At 37.3% G+C, this 15,699-nt stretch overlaps 1 pseudogene; it reads left to right on the forward strand.

Moving 5' to 3' along the window:
* Nucleotides 1–13,291: 13,291 nt before the first annotated feature.
* LOC101271547 (glutamate dehydrogenase 1, mitochondrial-like) lies at nucleotides 13,292–14,923 on the forward strand (annotated as a pseudogene).
* The last annotated feature ends 776 nt before the right edge of the window (nucleotides 14,924–15,699 follow it).

The following is a 15,699-nucleotide window of genomic DNA, read 5'->3' on the forward strand; positions in this document are numbered from 1 at the left end:
GACAAAAGACAGTCTCTTCACTAAGTGGTGCTGGGAAAACTGGACAGCTACATGTAAAAGTATGAGATTAGAACACTCCCTAACACCATACACAAAAATAAACTCAAAATGGATTAAAGACCTAAATGTAAGGCCAGACACCATCAAACTCTTAGAGGAAAACATAGGCAGAACACTCTATGACATAAATCACAGCAAGATCCTTTTTGACCCACCTCCTAGAGAAATGGAAATTAAAACAAAAATAAACAAATGGGACCTAAGGAAAATTAAAAGCCTTTGCACAGCAAAGGAAACCATAAACAAGACGAAAAGACAACCCTCAGAATGGGAGGAAATATTTGCAAATGAAGCTACTGACAAAGGATTAATCTCCAAAATTTACAAGCAGCTCATGCAGCTCAATAACAAAAAAACAAACAACCCAATCCAAAAATGGGCAGAAGACCTAAATAGACATTTCTCCAAAGAAGATATACAGACTGCCAACAAACACATGAAAGAATGCTCAACATCATTAATCGTTAGAGAAATGCAAATCTAAACTACATTGAGATATCATCTCACACCGGTCAGAATGGCCATCATCAAAAAATCTAGAAACAATAAATGCTGGAGAGGGTGTGGAGAAAAGGAACACTATTGCACTGTTGGTGGGAATGTAAATTGATACAGCCACTATGGAGAACAGTATGGAGGTTCCTTAAAAAACTAAAAATAGAACTACCATACGACCTGCAATCTCACTACTGGGCATATACCCTGAGAGAACCATAATTCAAAAAGAGTCATGTACCAAAATGTTCATTGCAGCTCTATTTACAATAGCCTGGAGATGGAAGCAACCTAAGTGTCCATCAACAGATGAATGGATAAAGAAGATGTGGCACATATATACAATGGAATATTACTCAGCCATAAAAAGAAATGAAATTGAGTTATTTGTACTGAGGTGGATGAACCTAGAATCTGTCATACAGAGTGAAGTAAGTCAGAAAGAGAAAAACAAATACCGTATGCTAACACATACATATGGAATCTAAGGAAAAAAATGTCAAGAAGAACCTAGGGGTAAGACGGGAATAAAGACACAGACCTACTAGAGAATGGATTTGAGGATATGGGGAGGGGGAAGGGTAAGCTGTGACAAAGTGAGAGAGTGGCATGGACATATATACACTACCAAACGTAAAATAGATAGCTAGTGGGAAGCAGTCGCATAGCACAGGGAGATCAGCTGGGTGCTTTGTGACCACCTAGAGGGGTGGGATAGGGAGGGTGGGAGGGAGGGAGATGCGAGAGGGAAGAGATATGGGAATATATGTATATGTATAACTGATTTACTTTGTTATGAAGCAGAAACTAACACACCATTGTAAAGCAATTATACTCCAATAAAGAGGTTTAAAAAAAAGAAAGAACCCAGGGACCTAATATATATATATATATATATATATATGAAATAGATTAATTGACACGGTTCCTAATATAAAAAGATTTTAACAGCTATCTGTGGATTATATTGATGGACGGATGAGTGAAAAAATCAATTTGTGGAAATTATCTTTGATATTTGATTTATTGCATTGATGAGATTACTTTCGACAATTTACTATAGTGATCCTATTACTAAATTGCAATACCTTGGAGAAATTAATTAGACTTATTGACCCTCAGTATAACATATGCATTAATTATTACCTAACAGGGTTTATTTGTAAGGAACTATGATTTGTAATAACTATTCTTATTATAGGGAAGCCTCAAAAACTTTGCCTACTTCATATCTGCCCCCCACCCTCTATCACATATATAAATTAGTTCACAGGAATTAGAAATGTAAGAGCGCAGATCACTATAACTTTTTATTTTGAAATAATTTCAAACACCAGATTATCTGTAATAATATCACACAGATTGTTTATCATATCAGCTATATGTTTCATATTTACAAAGTGAAACCGTCTTCTAAATTAATAGTAGTAGGTAGAGCTATTGGAATTCGCCAATTAAGAAAAAAACACTCAAACATGAGTTTCAGATAAACAACAAAGAATTTATTTAGAATAGTTGTGTCACTGCAATATTTGGAACATATTTATACTAAAAAACATTTTTTCTTTGTTTGAAATTCCAATTTAACTTGGTGCCCTGAATTTTATGTAGCCCCCCTGCATACCCAACAGCCAGATTCCCTAATTGTTAATATTTGCCACATTTCTTTATCAGTCTCTCCATCTCTATTTCTCTTCCTCTTCTCTTCTCTGTCTCTGAATATGGACCTATGTGCACAACATAACAAACACGTGTGATTTTTTACCCAAACCATTTGAGAGTTTGCACACTCATGCTCCTTTTCCTGTATACATTTCAAGGTTATATTCTAAGAGCAGGGATATTTTCTTACATAATGACAGAAAATTACAAAAATCATGAAATTTAATGTTGAATACATACTACTGATTAATATGCAGTCCATGTTCTGATTTCACAGTTTGTTACAACACTGATCTTTAGAAAATTTCTAACCCATCATTCAATTCAGGATCACATACTGCTTTTATTTATCATAATTCTTTATTCACCTGTAACCTTAAACACTCCTCAGCCTTTTTGTGACTCATGGTATTGTAATTTTTGGAGGAATTAAGGCCAGTTGTTTTGTATAATGTCCCTCAACATGGGTTCGTTCTTTGGGATACCAAAGAAATGATGCTGTCCTGCTGAGTGCAACAGGGCATGAAGCATATAATGTTAGTTTTTCTCTACAATTATGGTGGTAACCGCGAGCACTTGATTAGGGTGATGTCTATCAGATTTCTCACCTGTTGTAAAATTAGCATTTTATTCTCTTTGTAACTGAATGAGCTATTTGTGGAGAGATTTTGAAACCAGGTAAATATCCTGTTTCTCATCTAACTTTCACCCACTAGATTTAGCCTCAACTGAACATAATTTCCTGAATAAATTGTAACTATGATGGCTGCAACCTGGTAACTTTTTTTAAACACTATTACTCTTGCTACATTTATTACAAAGCATTCTACAGTAGGAAAGAATATTTTCTTCTCTCTTCTTTATAAATGCTTGAACTTAACGCATTTGTGTGTATATATTATAGTGTCTATAATGTGACATACCAATGTTTACTTCTTGACCTCCCATAATATTCATTAACAAAAAGTATCATTCTTTTCTTTGTGCTATTTTGTTCCAACTTATATTTCATGTGAAATTACAATTTATTCCTTATGCTCTTCTGGTTCATATTTTTGGAGAATAATGCATTCCTCTTTAATATGGAATTAATTATATCTGTTTGTAATTTTCTTCTTGTTTTAAAGCACTGTATATCATAAAGTCCATCTGTCACTTTTTTCATATACTAAATTTCCATATGTATTTGGGTCTATTTCATGACTTTTTAAATTTTTTTATTATTTTAAGTTTTTTTCTTAACATCTTCATTGGAGTATAATTGCTTTACAATGGTGTGTTAGTTTCTGTTGTATTAACAGTGAATCAGCTATACAAACACATATATCCCGTATATACCCCATCTTGCGTCTCCCTCGCACCCTCCCTATCCCACCCTTCTAGGTGGTCACAGAGCACTGAGCTGATCTCCCTGTGCTATGTGGCTGCTTCCCACTAGCTATCTATTTTACATTTGGTAGTGTATATATGTCCATGCTACACTCTCACTTCATCCCAGCTTACCCTTCCACCTCCCAGTGGCCTCAAGTCCATTCCCTACATCTGCATCTTTATTCTTGTACTGCCCATAGGTTCTTCAGAACCATGTTCTTTTTTTTAGATTCCATATATATGTGTTAGCATATTGTATTTGTTTTTTTCTTTCTGACTTACTTCACTCTGTATGATAGTCTCTAGGTCCATCCCCCTAACTACAAATAACTCAATGTCGTTTCTTTTTATGGCTGAGTAATATTCCATCGTATATATGTGCCCATATTCTTTATCCATTCATCTGTCAATGGACACTTAGGTTGCTTCCGTGTCCTGGCTATTGTAAATAGAGCTGCAATGAAATTGTAGTACCTGACTCTTTTTGAATTATGGTTCTCTCAGGGTATATGCCCAGTAGTGGGATTGCTGGGTTGTATGGTAGTTCTATTTTTGGTTTTATAAGGAACCTCCGTACTGTTCTCCATAGTGGCTGTATCAATTTACATTCCCACCAACAGTGCAAGAGGGTTCCCTTTTCTCCACACCCTCTCCAGCATTTATTCTTTGTACATTTTTTGATGATGTCCATTCTGATCGGTGTGAGGTGATACCTCATTGTAGTTTTGATTTGCATTTCTCTAATGATTAGTGATGTTGAGCATCCTTTCATGTGTTTCCTGGCACTCTGTATATCTTCTTTGGAGAAATGTCTATTTAGGTCTTCTGCCCATTTTTGGATTGAGTTGTTTGTTTTTTTGATATTGAGCTGCATGAGCTGCTTGTATATTTTGGAGATTAATCCTTTGGCAGTTGCTTCGTTGGCAAATATTTTCTCCCATTCTGAGGGTTGTCTTTTCGTCTTGTTTATGGTTTCCTTTCCTGTGCAAAAGCTTTTAAGTTTCATTAGGTCCCATTTGTTTATTTTTGTTTTTATTTCCATTTCTCTAGGAGGTGGGTCAAAAAGGAACTTGTTGTGATGTATATCATAGAGTGTTCTGCCTATGTTTTCCTCTAAGAGTTTGATAGTGTCTGGCCTTACATTTAGGTCTTTAATCCATTTTGAGTTTATTTTTGTGTATGGTGTTAGGGAGTGTTCTAATTTCATTCTTTTACATGTAGCCGTCCAATTTTCCCAGCACCACTTACTGAAGAGGCTGTCTTTTGTCCATTGTATATTCTTGCTCCCTTTATCAAAAATAAGGTGACCATATGTGCACGGGTTTATCTCTGGGCTTTCTATCCTGTTCCATTGATCTATATTTCTGTTTTTGTGCCAGTACCACACTGTCTTGATTACTGTAGCTTTGTAGTAGTCTGAAGTCCGGAAGCCTGATTCCTCCAGCTCTGTTTTTCTTACTCAAGATTGCTTTGGGTATTCGGGGTCTTTTGTGTTTCCATACAAATTGTGAAACTTTTTGTTCTAGTTCTGTGGAAAATGCCATTGGTAGTTTGACAGGGATTGCATTGAATCTGTAGATTGCTTTGGCTAGTATAGTCATTTTCACAGGGTTGATTCTTCTAATCCAAGAACATAATATATCTCTCCATCTGTTTGTATCATCTTCAATTTCTTTCATCAGTATCTTATAGTTTTCTGCATACAGGTCTTTTATCTCCTTAGGTAGGTTTATTCCAAGGTGTTTTATTCTTTTTGTTGCAGTGGTAAATGGGAGTGTTTCCTTAATTTCTCTTTCAGATTTTCTATCATCAGTGTATAGGAATGCAAGAGACCTCTATGCATTAATTTTGTATCCTGCTACAGTACGAAATTCATTGATTAGCTCTGGTAGTTTTCAGGTAGCATCTTTAGGATTCTGTATGTGTAGTATCATGTCATCTGCAAACAGTGACTGTTGTACTTCTTTTCGGATTTGGATTCCTTTTATTTCTTTTTCTTCTCCGATTGCTGTGGCTATAACTTACAAAACTATGTTGAATAATAGCGGTGAGAGTGGGCAACCTTGTCTTGTTCCTCATCTCAGAGGAAATGCTTTCAGTTTTTCACCATTGAAACAACGTTGGCTTGGGTTTGTCATATATGCACTTTATATGTTGAGGTAGGCTCCCTCAATGGCTACTTGCTCAAGCGTTTTTATCATAAATGCATGTTGAATTTTGTCAAAAGCTTTTTCTGCGTCCATTGAGATGATCTATCATTTTGATGCGTCTATTTGTTAATATGGTGTATCACATTGACTGTTATGTTTATATTGAAGAATCCTTGCATTCCTGGGATAAACCCCACTTGATCATGGTGTATGATCCTTTTAATGTGCTGTTGGATTCTGTTAGCTAGTATTTTGCTGAGGATTTTAGCATCTATGTTCATCAGTGATATTGGCCTGTAGTTTCCTTTTTTGTGACATCTTTGTCTGGTTTTGGTATCAAGGTGTTGGTGCCCTCATAGAATGAGTTTGGGAGTGTTCCTTCCTCTGCTATATTTTGGAAGAGTTTAAGAAGGATAGGTGTTAGCTCTTCTCTTAATGTTTGATAGAGTTCGCCTGTGAAGCCATCTGGTCCTGGGCTTTTGTTTGTTGGAATATTTTTAATCACAGTCTCTATTTCAGTGCTTGTGATTGGTCTGTTTATATTTTCTATTTCTTCCTAGTTCAGTCTCGGAATGTTGTGCATTTCTAAGAATTTGTCCATTTCTTCCAGGTTGTACATTTTATAGGCATATATTTGCTTGTAGTAATCTCTCAGGATCCTTTGTATTTCTGCAGTGTCAGTTCTTACTTCTCCTTTTTCATTTCTAATTCTATTGATTTCAGTCTTCTCCCTTTCTTTCTTGATGATTCTGGCTAATGGCTTATCAGTTGTGTTTATCTTCTCAAAGAACCAGCTTTTAGTTTTATTGATCTTTGCTATTGTTTCCTTCATTTCTTCTTCCTTTATTTCTGATCTGATCTTTATGATTTCTTTCCTTCTGCTAACTTTTCAGATTTTTTGTTCTTCTTTGTCTAATTTCTTTAGGTGTAAGGTTTGGTGGTTTATTTGCGATGTTTCTTGTTTATTGAGGTAGGATTGTATTTCTACAAACTTCCTTCTTCGAACTGCTTTTGCTGCATCACATAGGTTTTGGGTTGTCGTGTTTTTATTTTCATTTGTTTCTAGGTATTTTTTGCCTTCCTCAGATTTCTTTAGTGATGTCTTATTTATTGTGTATTGTTTAGCCTCCATGTGTTTTAATTTTTTACAGATTTTTTTCCCCTGTAATTGATATGAAGTCTCAAAGCGTTGTGGTCAGAAAAGGTATTTAACATGATTTCAATTTTTTTAATTTACCAGGGCTTGATTTGTGACCCAAGATATGATCTATCCTCGAGAATGTTCCATGAGCACCTGAGAAGAAAGTGTATTCTGTTGTTTTTGGATGGAATGTCCTATAAATATCAATTAAGTCCATTTTGTTTAATGTATCATTTAAAGCTTGTGTTTCCTTATTTATTTTCATTTTGGATGATCTGTCCATTGGTGAAGGTGGGCTGTTAAAGTCCCCTACTGTGAATGTGTTACTGTCAATTTCCCCTTTTATGGCTGTTAGCATTTGCCTTATGTATTGAGGTGCTCATTTGTTGGGTGCATAAATATTCACAATTATTATATCTTCTTGGATTGATTCCTTGATCGTTATGTACTGTCCGTCGTTGTCTCTTGTAATAGTCTTTATTTTAAAGTCTATTATGTCTGATATGAGAATTGCTAATCTAGCTTTCTGTTCATTTCCATTTGCATGGAATATCTTTTTCCTTCCCCTCACTTTCAGTCTGTATGTGTCCCTAGGTCTGAGTGGGTCTCTTGTAGACAGTGTATGTACAGGTCTTGTTTTTGTATCCATTCAGCCAGTCTACGTCTTTTGTTTGGAGCATTTAATCCATTTACATTTAAGGTAATTATCAATATGTATGCTCCTGTTACCGTTTTCTTAATTGTTTGGGGTTTGTCTTTGTAGGTCTTTTCCTTCTCTTGTGTTTCCTGCATAGAAAAGTTCCTTTAGCATGTGTTGTAAAGCTGGTTTGGTGGTGCTGAATTCTCTTAGCTTTTGCTAGTCTGTGTAAAGTTTTTAATTTCTCCATTGAATCTGAATGAGATCCTTGCTGGGTAGAGTGATCTTGGTTGTAGGGTTTTCCCTTTCATCACTTTAAATATGTCATGCCACTCCTTTCTGGCTTGCAGAGTTTCTGCTGAAAGATCAGCTGTTAACCTTATGGGGATTCCCTTATGTGTTATTTGTTGTTTTTCCCTTGCTGCTTTTAATATGTTTTCTTTGTATTTAATTTTTGATAGTTTGATTAATATGTGTCTTGGCGTGTTTCTCCTTGGTTTTATCCTGTATGGGACTCTCTGTGCTTCCTGGACTTGACTATTTCCTTTCCCATATTAGGGAAGTTTTCAAGTATAACCTCCTCAAATATTTTCTCAGTCCCTTTCTTTTTCTCTTCTTCTTCTGGGACCCCTATAATTTGAATGTTGCTGTGTTTAATGTTGTCCTAGAGGTCTCTGAGATTGTCCTCAATTCTTTCCTTTTTTTTTTTCTTTATTCTGTTCTGCAGTAGTTATTTCCACTATTTTATCTTCAAGGTCATTTGTCCGTTCTTCTCCCTCAGTTATTCTGCCGCTGAGTCCATCTAGAGAATTTTTACTTTCATTTATTGTGTTGTTCATCACTGTTTGTTTGCTCTTTAGTTCTTCTAGGTCCTTGCTAAACACTCCTCGTATTTTATCCATTCTATTTCCAAGATTTTGGATCATTTTTACTGTCAATACTCTGAATTGTTTTTCAGGTAGAATGCTTATTTCCTCTTCATTTGTTTGGTCTGGTGGTTTTTTACCTTGCTCCTTTATCTGCTGTTTATTTCTCTGTCTTCTCATTTTGCTTGACTTACTGTGTTTGAGGTCTCCTTTTCGCAGTCTGCAGTTCATAATTCCTGTTGTTTTTGGTGTCCGCCGCCAGTGGGTAAGGTTGGTTCAGTGGGTAGTGTAGGCTTCCTGGTGGAGGGGATTGGTGCCTATGTTCTGATGGAAGAGGCTGGATCTTTCCTTTCTGGTGGGCAGGACCGCGTCTGGTACTCTGTTTTGGGGTGTGTGTGAACTTATTATGATTTTAGGCAGCCTCTCTGCTAATGGGTGGGTATGTGTTCCTGTCTTGCTAGTTGTTTGGTATAAGGTGTCCAGCACTGTAGCTTGCTGGTCGTTGAGTGGAGCTTGGTCTTAGCATTGAGATGGAGATCTCTGGGAGAGCTTTTGCTGTTTAATATTACATGCGGCCTGAAGGTCTCTGACCAATATTCTGAACTCGGTTCTCCCACCTCAGAGGCTCAGGCCTGACATCCGGCCAGAGCACCAAGACCCTGTCAGCCCCACGGCCAGGTTCGAAGGGATTTTCTTGCCTTTGGGAATTCTGAGGTCTTCTGCCAGCATTCTGTAGGTGTTCTGTAGGAGTTGTTCCACATGTAGATGTATTTTTGTTGTATTTGTGGGCAAGAAGGTGATCTCACATCTTACTGCTCCACCATCTTAAAGGTCCCCCCTATTTCCTGACTTTTTATTCTATGGCAGAATTCTATTTTTCTCTCCATGAACCGCAGCAAACTATTTGAATTTTAGCTAATTACTAATAATATCTGATACAGATTATCTCCCTCATATATTTTTTATTATTTTCATTGCTAGTCTTACAATTTCCCTTTTCTATATAAAGTTTAGTGTCCATTAATCTAAGTCCATGAAAAACAATTGCTGTTATTTTTCCTTTTGGTGAGTAGTGAGATGAAACTTAGAAAGTAACTTGGATGGTACTAACATCTTTATAACATCGAGTTACCCTAAGAACAGGTGATGCTTTTCCGTTTGTCTGAGTCTACTATTTTGTCCTTGAGAAGTATTTCAAACTTTTCCTCAACCAGTCCTCTATCTGGTTCTATTAATGTTTTCATGTTACTTACATACCGTCATACCTTACTGAATTTTTTTCATAACTGATTCTTTTGTTTTTATATATTTATTTTTGGCTGCATTGGGTCTTCGTTGCTGCACATGGGCTTTCTCTAGTTGCAGCGAGCAGGGCTCTTCATTGCGGTGCATGGCCTTTTCATGGCAATGGCTTCTCTTGTGGCAGAGCATGGCCTCTAGGTGTGCGGGCTTCAGTACTTGTAGCAGGTAGACTCAGTAGTTGTGGCTCACAGGCTCTCGAGTGCAGGCTCAGTAGTTGTGGTGCTTGGGCTTAGCTGCCTGGCAGCATGTGGGATCTTCCTGGACCAGGGCTTGAACACATGTCTCCTGCATTGGCAGGCGGATTCTTAACCACTGTGCCACCAGGGGAGCCCCATTAATTGAGTCTTTAGATTCCTTAGAGTTTTCCAGATATACGTTCAGGTCAGCAGCAAAAAAAAAGATAGTTTTACGGCTTCTTTATCTGTTTTATCTATTCTTATGCCTCTAAGTCAGTTCTTATGATCAATTACTTTGATTAATAATTGCATTAAAGTGCTGATTAGTGTAGAGATTGTAGGTACAATTGCCTTTTGGAAATATCACTACTGTTCCTTATTAAATAAGATAATACTGACTTTAGAAGATATGCATGTGTATGTACATGTGTATATACACAAATAATGCACATTGTGAATATACACATATAACACTTGTGTGTGTATATACACATAATACATGTGTCTACACAGATATATATGACATTAGTGTACATGTGTATGTGTGTGAGTCAAAATGTGGAAACTTTTCTTGGAGTTTTAAACACTATTTCCGTTCCACTGTTTTATTCTTCAGTAATTGAAATAACATGAATGCTATTCCTTCCTTTCCTGTCTTCCTTTTCCTCTACTTTCCATTTTACCCTTTTTAATCCTTTTTTAAAATCTCATTTTTGTTCTTTTGGGTTTTGTTCGTTGTTGTTCATTTCTATTATTAACTTATGAATTTATGAATAAAGGTGGTTTTTCATATTGTTAAATGCTTTTATGAATATATTTAATTCCATGTTAACTATTATTATACAGTTTACCTCTAATTTATGATTATTGTTTCAGGGAGAATTTCCGTCAATTGGTATATGTTGACTTCCTATTTTTCTTGCTATCTTCACTGTATTGAAGTGTTTTTACAAAATTTCTAGTTTAATGGTGCTCTGTCATTGTTGCAAAATCCAGTTACTTAGTGGATGTTCATCTTTGTTTCGGTGGTGTTAATGACAACAAATTAACAACTTTACATTAAAAAGTTATTTTTCAAATACATATTAATAATGCTTAGTTTTACTTCATTTCAATTCACTCTAAAGATGAAATAATTTTTCTGAATTACCAATGCTATTAAATTAAAATTCTAATAATTGTAAATTAAAACAAACTAAGTAATGAATAGTAAAAGCATCTTTTCTCTTGTTTGTATTTTTAAAAATTGATGTAATGGGAAATAAATCTTTGTTCATTTAATATTTAAATTAATATCCATTTAAAATTTTACAGATAAGTGCATAAAGCCTGGGAAGAAACTCAAACTGGAATATGGGCTAAAATATAATTTTCTTAAGATAATGTCAAGGTTCTGTAACAAAAAAGAGGTGTTTTCCCATTTATTTTGATATATCTTAACAGTAAACTGATGGTAAACTCAGTAGGGTAATTGAGGTGCTCTTTACAAAGGTGTGGGAAAATGTTAGGGACAACCAACAGGGTATGGTACTTTGAGGCCAGCCACATAAGAAAGCTATGGTACTCTGAGGCCAGCCACATGAAAAACCTATGCCACCTCTTCTGTAGGGGCAAAGGGCTGGGTGATTGTCTGAAACCTGAGGAAATCGCTAAATAGAAAGTGACAGTTGGCAGGAGCTGTGGCCATCGATAGAAGGGAACAATCAAACCAGGTGAGTTGGCAAGGATGGAGCCAGGGTAATAAGTACACTCCTCCCCTCTGTCTCACAATGCACTCAATCTGCAGAAAGATTCTGAGTGTTCATTGCAGCCTGGTATTTAATTGATATATTTTTTATTACTGGATAATTTATCTTTTAGTAATTATCAGTATTTCAATTTCCTTTAAAATATCCATCCATATCATTTTCCTATTTTATTTACTGTTTTTTCTCAAGATTTGTATGATATATGCATACTTTAAATATCCCTATATTAACTATTATTCTGTAATAAATGTTGTAAAGGTTTTTCTTAGTTTGTCATTTGATCTTTAATTCTTTGCAGTGCCTTTGATGTACAGAAGATATGTTTTATAGGGCTAAGTATACTAGGGCTTATTGTATTATTTCTTCTGGGAATTTTTTAAAAATTATAAATACCTTTCTTATCTATTTGTTAGCCTAATATATTTGTAGATTTTTTTTGATATCTACGATTTAAGTATAAGTGTAAGTATAGATGTTTAAAAGAGCTCAGAATATTTTTTTCTTGTGATGTTAGATAAGAATTCTAAGGAGTATATGTGTGCACGTGTGTTTGTGTGCGCTTATTTATATAGACAATAGCCCAATGATTTTTTTAAAATAATCTATTCCTTTTCATTTTATTATATGCATCACATCAGAGTCTCTTTAAAGATCATGTAAATTGTTTAACTGATCTATTTATGCCAGCATCACACTGTTTTAATTATTATAGATGAATCATTTGGGGCTTCTGATAAGGCAAGTCACTTTGAAGCCTGTTTCTGCTCAGTGATGCTCATCTTTTACACTGAATCCTTCATTCAGTTCCATCAATCGTTTCCCACACAGAGAATGTAAATCAATAGAGTTCCTGTGTTGAGAAACCTGGGGCGTACAGTAAGAAAATGGAACAATTTGCAGAACACCTTATGCAAACTCAGAAATGTACCTCATCCAATTTGGCAATATAAATGTCTCCACAAATTGCATTTATGTAAATTGGCTAGGGTGATCCAATCACCTGTAAGCCTCTTTAAATTGTCATTCATAAAGGTAAAGTATAAAGTGGCTTTCTATCTATCATAAAATGTGTGTGAATAATTGTTCAGTTTGATTTCTGTATGTTTCTAATCAATGTAATATAGTTTTGAATTGAGAGTTAAAGGCAACTCAAATGAGGAAGAAAATTATTACCCAGCTTAGATCTGATTCACATTAAAGCAAAAGTTATTTGCACACTTTTTAAGGTAAGTGCTGAAATGTCCAGAAGCTATGCCTGCTTCCGTGATGAACATGTTTTCTTGTCGCACCTTGGGGAAACTGGCTCTTGAATGCACAATGTTCATCAGCTCTCTCATTCTCTGGGCCACCTGCTAATTTGCTATAAGCAACAGAAGTGATGATGATATTTTTGTGTCTTCACCCACTAAATTACTTTCATGCCCCAAATGTCCTAATTGGTATTCTGTTCCTCAAAGCGTCCATAGTTGATTTTCATAAGGAAATGAAAATGTCGGTGGGGTTGTCCGCCTGAGCTCCCCACAGGTAGATGAGTCTTATGACACACCGGCCACCACCTCCGCTCGGAAGTGATGCCGTGCTCAGCATCACTTGATGGGGCTCCTACATTAAGACTTACAAAACTCTCTGTCCGTCCCCGGGCCTGTGAAAGCACCTCTCCTCCGCGGTCTCCGTCCTGCCGCCATGTACTGGTGCCTGGGTGAAGCACTGCTGCTGTCCCATGTCGGGCCCACAGCCCTAGGTTCGGAGGCGGCCAACTCGGCCGCGGCTGCTGGGCCGGGCTCGCGGGCAGCCCGCCGCAGCCGCTGCCGCCCCGCAGCCAGGGCTCACGTCGCCCGGCCGGCGACACTACAGCGAGGCAGCGGCCGACGGCGAGGACGACCCCAACTTCTTCAAGATGGTGGAGGGCCTTCCTCGACCACGGCACCAGCATCTTGGAGGACAAGCTGGTGGAGTGAAGCAAAGATCTATGAAGAGAGCATCTTGGAGGCGGACTGTGACATACTGATCCCTGCTGCCAGCGAGAAGCAGCTGACCAAGTCCAATACACCCAGAGTCAAAGTTAAGAAGTCAAGATTATTGCTGAAGGTGCCAACGGACTGACAACTCCAGAAGCTGATAAGATTTTCCTAGAGAAGAACATCATGGTTATTCCAGATCTCTACTTGAATGCTGGAGAAGTGACAGTATCTTACTTTGAGTGGCTGAAGAATCTAAATCATGTCAGCTATGGCCGTTAGACCTTCAAATATGAAAGGGATTCTAACTACCACTTGCTCATGTCTGTTCAAGAGAGTTTGGAAAGGAAATTTGGAAAGCATGGTGGAACTATTCCCATTGTACCCACAGCACAGTTCCAAGACAGGATATTGCATGCCTCTGAGAAAGACATCGTGCAGTCTGGCTTAGCTTACACCATGGAGCGCTCTGCCAGGCAAATCATGTGCACAGCCATGAAGTATAACCTGGGATTGGACCTGAGAACAGCTGCTTAAGTCAGCGCCATCGAGAAAGACTTGAAGGTGTACAATGAAGCTGGTGTGACCTTCACATAGACGGGACGGGACTGCGGCTGACTTCTCCACTACCCTCTTCATCTCTTCATCTGCAGACCTATCACAAGTTTACATGTAACCACAGAAATCTCTCTCTCATGACTTAATAGATAATGGACACCATTCTCAACAAGTCAATCCAAATCAGCCCCTTAAGAAAAAAAGTTAGGGGATCATATATAAGCTAATAAGTGATAGTAGAAATTAGCTATGTCAGAGAGCCATTTGGGCATTTTGCCTTTAAGTAAAGTCTTTTCCCTTTGCCTGTGCTGCCTTGTTCCATGGCTGTTTCCCAGCACAGTCAGCTGTAGCCCTGGGAAAGCACCTTTTGTCCAAGAGCAGTCAGTCACTTGCCACTTCAGCTCTGGACAGATCTATCAGGTGCTTGGACACATTTAAGAAGCAGGTATATGGCATTTCCAGGAGGTAGCATGGTCCTCAAGTGAGTTATTGGTATTTTAAATCAGCAAAATAACTCAATTTTACAGGTTACAAACAAAAAAACTTTCTCTTCATGCATTTTATTCTTTTAGAATAAAATAAGTACATGCTGCTGTAATAAAATTGCCTTTAATCACTTTATAAGCCTAACCTTGACTCAAGCAGTGAATGCCTGTAAACATAATAAGTGAAAAATGCTAGTATTTTTATAACATAAAACAGTATCATTTATAACTTGTCAATTGCATATTGTCATCCAGCAAAAATAAAAAGCCCGGTAGAGAATTAAGTTATCTTCATACCTGCAAACGATGGAGGCTATTTTGTTAAGACTGCCAGAATTTACTAACCACAATTTTGACATATAGTCCAAGGAGTGCAGTAACCTCCTTAACATGTTAATTAATTGTCCTCTTTTGAAGATCTATTGTGTTGACTAATTGAACAATAATTCAAGTACAGTGCCCCAGAAAAAAAAAAACTTGGGCTCCCTCTTTGGAGCCTGGCTGGTGATTCTAAGCATTGCCAATGGCCCCGACTCACCCTGAATTTATGTCCTCACTCAGAGGCCTCCTCTTCTGTACACGGCGTCATTCCCAGTGGGCTGGAAACAACCTGGTGTTGTGTTTTGTTTGGAAGTTGTTTGGCCAGGGCCTTTTGAAGAGTAGGGTCCCAATGAAGTACTGGATATTATTTATGTAAGAATGAGCTTTTCTTCTGTTAACAATAATATCCTTTCAGAAATTTCTAACTACTTGGTAACTGCATGACTTAACCGGCTGACAAAAGCAGTTATTAAAAAGACTACCAGGAGACCTACAAGATGGCGGAAGAGTAAGACGTGGAAATCACCTACCTCCCCACAAATACATCAGAAATACATCTACACGTGGAACACCTCCTACAGAACACCTACTGAACGCTGACAGAAGACCTCAGACTTTCCAAAAGGCAAAAAAACTCCCCACGTACCTGGGTATGGCAAGAGAAAAAAGAAAAAACAGAGACAAAAGAATAGGGACGGGACGTACACCAGAGGGAGGGAGCCGTGAAGGAGGAAAGGTTTCCACACACTAGGAAGCCCCTTCGCAGGTG

Source organism: Orcinus orca, chromosome 20 (genome assembly GCF_937001465.1).
Source record: "Orcinus orca chromosome 20, mOrcOrc1.1, whole genome shotgun sequence".
NCBI classification, from domain to species: domain Eukaryota; kingdom Metazoa; phylum Chordata; class Mammalia; order Artiodactyla; family Delphinidae; genus Orcinus; species Orcinus orca.